Here is a 6,471-nt window from a genome sequence, read left to right on the forward strand (position 1 = left end):
AGCTGCGGGAGAGAGCTCAGGTCAGGAGGGCTGGGAGCAACCCTGTGCCTGGACAGATGGACCACGCGCAGTCACCCACCCCAAGCCAGAAAGTCCCCCGCTACCCCTGCTCCTGGCAGGAGGTGGCAGTGGCAGAATTCAGAGCAGCAGAGGAGGCAGCTTCCCTGGGCACTGTCTGGGGAGCACCAGCAGTAGCCAAGCCATGGCAGGGCAGTGCCACAGCAGCCCCACCGCCTCCCTCGGCACTGCCTCCTCTGATGGGAGAGAAGCACCGGCTCCACCAGCATGGAGTTGCAGGTCTGCCCCTCTCCAAGGGGATGCAATTCCCTGGATACTCTGTCAGCAGGGACCTACAGACACCTGCATTCCCCCTCCATCCTCCAGCAGATTCCGACTTGCTGCCGGAGGGAGGATGTCGAAGAAACAGGAAGCACATTTTTGCATCTGCACTATAGCAATGTCGAACTGCTGGCTTTTGAAAAAAAACCCAAACTCAACCCAATCCTAAATCCCCACTTCGAGTAGTGTGGGGACCCATAAAGAGGGAGACACCAGTTTTTCCACAATTCCTATTATACAGACTCACTAACAAGGCTCTGGAGACATGGGATGGTACCAGTGCATGGCCACAGGATGGAGTGGTGTTTCTGAGCCAACAGCACCCTCAGACTCAAAGGTATTTAAAACACTGCCAAGGAATTATTCCACTGCTCTCTGAGGTGAGCCTTGTCCTTCCTGCCCCATTCCCACTTTGCCCCTCTCCACCCATCCCAGTTTGCATGTTCTGTGTGTTCCTCAAGCCCCGTGAGGTCTGGGCCAGCTGGGCCAGTGTGGGGAGTGGGTGTGGGGGTATTCACTGCACTCCATCTGCCCAGCCAACTGTCCTCGCCAGCCCCAGACAGTGTCCCGGCTCCAATTCAGCCTCCTGAACACATGGTGCTTTTAGCACCCCTTTCTCCCATCCACTTTCTTTTTAAATACAAATTTCAATTCCAGACTAAAAATACCAGGAGCAGAAAAACAGAAGAGCAGCAAACTAAGCTTCAAATTTGTTTTTCACTTTTGCACCCAACCTCTGCAAGACTTTTCCTGCCGATGAAATGCCGGACACCAAGGGGATGGGACAACTCTGGTGAGCATCCCCGCAGCAGAAGCTCCAAAATCTGCCCTGAGCCTGGGGCTAACCTGGCCCCAGCACCTCCATGGGCAAGGCAGCATGGGACCTGGAGGAAGGTGGGGATCCCTGAGGGCAGGGCTTGGACCCTGCAGGTACCCACAGCTGGCCCAGGACAGGGTGACTGCCAGACCCCCCGGACAAACGGCTGCACTTGACTCCGGGGGCAGCTTGTTTTAAAGAACTGACTTTCAGACGAGTTGCTCCCGGTGTAACTCATGTCTCCACATGACTAACATTTCTTGGCAGTGGCCAGCTCCCTGCCTGTGAGCCGATGCATTTTTAAATCATGGTTTGCAATCAAAGAGGTGTTTGCCAGTGCTGCGGGAGCCTCTGGTCCCTGAGTTTGAGTGAGGAACCACACAGCCCATCTGTGCACGACCTGCCAGGCCACAGCAGCTCTCTGCTGCCTTCCCTGCAGCCACCTCATGGCCAACACCTGCAGCTTCTCCTCCTCTGGATCAACTCATCCCCAAGATGACCCCGACAGCCGTGTGTGAGCAGGGTAGCATCTCCATATGCCCAGATCTCCATATGCCCAGATCTCCATGTGCCCATGGCATCCCCATGCATGCAAGGGACGCAGGGTGGCCACAGCTTGGCAGCTGCTCTGTGCCACTTGGGTGCCCAAGAGGAGCTGAAGCTGGTTTGGGGCTGGCAGGAGCTGCAGAGGGGCGACCCAATGGCCCTGCACCAATCTTACACCCTCAGCTCTGCTCCAGTCACCCCAAAAATAAAGCTTTGCCATACAAACCCTCTGGCCACAGGATCCCTAGATGCTCCATGAACATAACACCCTGCAATCAGGCTCGTGAATCACAGGTGAAGGAAGAAGCCAGCCTCCAGACAGAAGTTGGCTCAGGAGTCTGACAGGAACCAGCAGATACAGCAAACACAGGGTAAGAGAAACGTGGCTGGAGGGAGCAGTGCCCAGTGGCACAGAGATGCTCTGCAAAGAGCAGGGCAGGACCACAACAAGCACTGAGGATGGGCAAGTTCACCCCTGGGCTGACTCAGAGGGTTTAGTTTTGACCATAACACACATTCCTTGAATGTGACAAGTGGAAGCAGCCGCCACAGCAGCACCTCCAGGATGGGAGCCAGGCTCTCACCCAGCCTTCGCTGCTCCAGCCCAGGTGAGAGGGACCCTAAAGCCTTTTGGTGAACACTCGGGTTGGGTTCATCCCTTCACAACACCACATTCCTGCCCCGCGGTGCTCAGGGTCCCTCCATGATTTGCCTCGGAGCAAATCCTCCTGAAAGCTGCCCTCTGCCTGGCTTGGAGGATGCTGTGCCAGGGAATCCTGGGCAGCTCGACGTGGCATCCCGGGGCACCTCGTGTCTACAGCCCTGGCTGCAGCTCGGAGCAGCAGCAAACGGGCCAGCGAGAAGAAGCCTCGTTAAAAAGTGACCCAAAGTGCGTGGAAACAGGGAGGCTCCTGCACACGGGGAGTGGGGGGGCTCCTGCATACCTCGACTCTCCATGGCAAAGCTGCACAGGCTCCCACTTTGTCATGTAAATGTGGTCGCCGGGGCCGGGGGCTGCAGGGCGAGTGTTGTTCCTGCAGCACAATGCGGCCAGTGAGCGGGATGAAATCCGCTGCCATTAGGAATTCCGCGGCCCGGGAGGAACCACAGACTTTCGCACACAAAGCCGTGCCCTGGGGACGTGCCGGCGGCGGGAGCATCGCCGGGTACCGCGGGCAGAGACGGCGGCCAGGGCAGCGCTGCGAGGCGAAAGCGAGTTTGGGGTAATTAGCGCTGGGAAACGCTTTGTTTCTGTTATTTATTGTAACAGCTGGGGAACATGACCCACTGCCCAACAGCTGCCTGCGCCGGGCGAAGCCGCCGGTGGGACGGCACGAAATTACCATGTCATTGAAATCCTCTCCAGAGCCGCATTCAGCCGAGGGGCCGCGGGAACGGCGCCCAGACAAAAGGGAGTTTTATTGCGGCGGCGGCGGGTCCGAGCCGGCCCCCTCCCCGCACACCCACCGCCGAAATACAGCCGGGAACCGCAGAGGAGCAAACGGGGCCGCGGCACCACAAACACCGCCAGACATGCGGCGTGGCCCGACCTCACCCTGAGCCATCTCCCACCCTAAACCACCCCAGGAACTACCCGGGAATTGAAACCCCTATCGGGGGGCAAAGCAAGGGGCAGCACCAGCGGGAAAGGCCGCTGCTGGTGGGGTGAGCAATTGGCAACCCAAATCTCCAGGCTCGACACCTTCAAAACCCCCAGCTCTAAGCAGTGACCGATGCCATCCCATGCATCCCAGACTTCAAAAAGCCCCATCTCAGCTCTGCCAGCCCAGACATCGCTGCCTGCTTCTTCCTGAGTCCCCTGAGCACCCTGGGATCACGCAGCTGTGGGTGCTTTTGACACCAAACCGAGTTCCAGCAGGTGATGCCCAGGCAGGGCAGAGGCTCCAGCTGCAGCACCAAACCCGTGTGTGCACCAGAGCCCAGCTCCTGAGGGCAAGGCCGAGCTGCCCAAGCGCTGCTCCTGCCCCGTGTCCAGGTGGCTGCACCCAAAATATGAGCCAAAACAGGCTTTTCTCTATTTTACCATGGTACTGATTTCTGAAAGCAGCTGAGTGCTTTGTAGCCTCAAATCAAGCGCTGCAAAGGGCATCGTTGTGCCACGTCAAACCTCAGCTTCCCGCCTGGAAATCATGGATGACAAACCCCAAAGTGCAAGTTATAAACCTGCCTGGCCAAGGTGGGTGTCCCTGAGGCCCCACACCCTGCAAGCACAGTGCCACAGCCCGGGCCAGGTCAGAGCAAAGCTGTGGATGCTGTGACAGAGCACAAGGAGCAGAGCAAGAGCACCACCAGCTCCATCGCACCACACGCAGGGGCTGCACTCCGGCTGCGCTGGCTCCAGAGAGCAGTGGGGAGATGCCAGGGGTGTGGTGATGCCAGGGGTGTGGTGATGCCAGCGGTGGGGACACATCTTGACCCACAGTGCCACGAGCCAACACATGAGGCCCTGGCTGTCCAGCAGCCCCACATCCCCCTTTTCCACCTCTCTCATGGTGTGTGAGAAGCCGGCACAGCAAGTGCCACCACCCCTGCCGAGCACAGCGGGCGGCACATCCAGGCTGTGTGACCCCGACCCACGAGCCCGGGGCCCCCCCTAACAGCACCTGGACCAGGCAGGGACTGACATCCCCCGCCAGCCCCGCGGGGTCTCCCACCGCTCCCACACTGGCCAGGCAGCAGCCAGGGACACGCAGAGCCAGGAGCCGCAGACAAAGGCGGCCCCCAGAGCCGGAGGGACAGGACAAAGGCGGCGCCGGCTCCTCGCACCGCGGCCCCACAGAGCCACCGGCTCCCGGCGCAGAGGTTGAACCCGCCCGCAGCCCCGGAGGATCACCTGGCCCAAGGAGCAGCTCCTCTGCCTGATTTGCCTTCCTCCCCGTGTCTGCCATCTTAATAACTTGTCTGTGTTTTGTTCTTCCCGGGGTTTGGGGACAGGCTGCAGAGAGTGTTTAGAGATAAACCCTATGTGCTGTGTCTCCAGGCAAGGTGCTTCTCTTGGCTTTGTTTCTCGGCCTAATCCCTTCCCAGAGCCAGGCACACGAGATTTCGTGTTTCCTGAAGATAAAGAGCCCCAACAGACAGAGCAGCTTTGGGGTTTTTGCAGGGTTCAGCACAGGAAGACAACGGTTGAGATTAACAGCCTTTAGGAAGTTTGGGAGGGATAAAGAAAACTGAAAGTTGGGGGAAAATAAGTTTAGTTTTTAAAACCATCATTTCTCTGTGCCTCCCTGAGCGGTGCCTGCGGGTCAGATGTCCCAGGTTTCCCCTTCCAGGCATCTCCACGTTGGGCACATCCAGGCACACGCCAGTTTGTGCTTTATTGCCCTGACAGGCCACAGCACTGTCAGAGCTTGCACGTGAGGCTCAGCCCATACCCAGGGGCTGTCACAGGCAAAGGGGTGTCACGGCACGGCAGGATCCACAGTGGCTCCGGTGACATGGGGTTCATTTGTCCCCTGCACACAGGGTGACACAGGTGGGAGCAGACATCCTTCATCCAGACTTGGGTAGGGAAGGGAAAACTCCCAAAGGCGCAGCATCGGAGCCCTGCTCCCAGTGCAGCCCCCATGGCCACGGGGATCGAAACCCAAACCTGTCCCCCAAGTATGACCCCATTCCATCCGAGAGATTGTTTTAAAACAGTTTAAGAGCATCAGTTTGGGCTGGGGTAGGAGGGTGCAGGGGCCTGGCAGCGTTATCTGCGTGGCTCCGAGGCGGCAGTGCCGCTATCGCCCCGAGGCACCAGCAAAGCCCTCGGTGCCGCCAAATCACGGCTTCCAGAGGCCATAAATCAGCACCAAACACAAAGCGCCAGCAGCCAGAAGGTAACACAGACACCGGGAGATCTCTGTGCCAGTCTTAAAGTAAATATTGTAAGAAAGGACCAAAGTTTTATTACAAACATGCAGCAGGTTTGTGTCAACATCTCACCGGGCCAACGCATTACTGTGGGTGCCAAACCCACCAGCACGAGAGCGGCGGCAGGGCAGTGACCCCTGTCCCCATCACCCAGTCCCTCAGCACGGCAGCAGCTCCCTGTCTCCATCACCTCATCCCTCCTGCCTTATTTTAGGCACCAAAATCTTCTGTGACTCAGAGCAGCACAAGTTCGCGACGCTCACGCCGGGCACGAGCGAGGGGCCGCCGATGACGGCAGAGTTTTGGGGCCTGGACCAAGAGCACCATCAGTGCTGCCGTGCCCAGCCCGTGTGTGAGGCTGGGCTGGGGGACACGGGGGTGGCTCTGGAGCTCTGCACAGGCCCCGGCACCGGGAGAGGAGACGCTTCGTGCTGTCACGGCATCACCGGCCTGCCGCCAGCTCCAGCCTGTCCCTGCGCCCTGAAACCGGGGAAACGGGGAGCTGGGGGACGGACAGGGAGCTGGAGGGATGGATGGGGAGCTGGGGGATGGATGGGAGGTTGCAGAGGATAGATGGGGTCCTGGAGGATGGATGGAGTGCTGGGGGATAGATGGGGTGGGAGGGATGGGATGGGAACTGGGGAGACGGAATGGCAGCTAGGGGAATGGAATGGGAGCTCAGCGGATGGAATGGGAGGTGGGGGCACGGAATGGGAGCTGGGGGGATGGATGGCGAGCTGGGGGGATGGATGGGGAGCTGGGGGGATGGATGGAGAGCTGGGGACATGGAATGGGAGCTGGGGAGATGCTGCTGCTGCTTTGTACAGAACAGGCCCCTTGCGCAGGGCTCGCCCCGCGCCCCGGGGACCCCGCGGCCGGACGTGCCCCCC

This window comes from Neopelma chrysocephalum, unplaced genomic scaffold (genome assembly GCF_003984885.1).
Source record: "Neopelma chrysocephalum unplaced genomic scaffold, ASM398488v2 Primary Assembly neopelma1_155, whole genome shotgun sequence".
Lineage (NCBI taxonomy): Eukaryota > Metazoa > Chordata > Aves > Passeriformes > Pipridae > Neopelma > Neopelma chrysocephalum.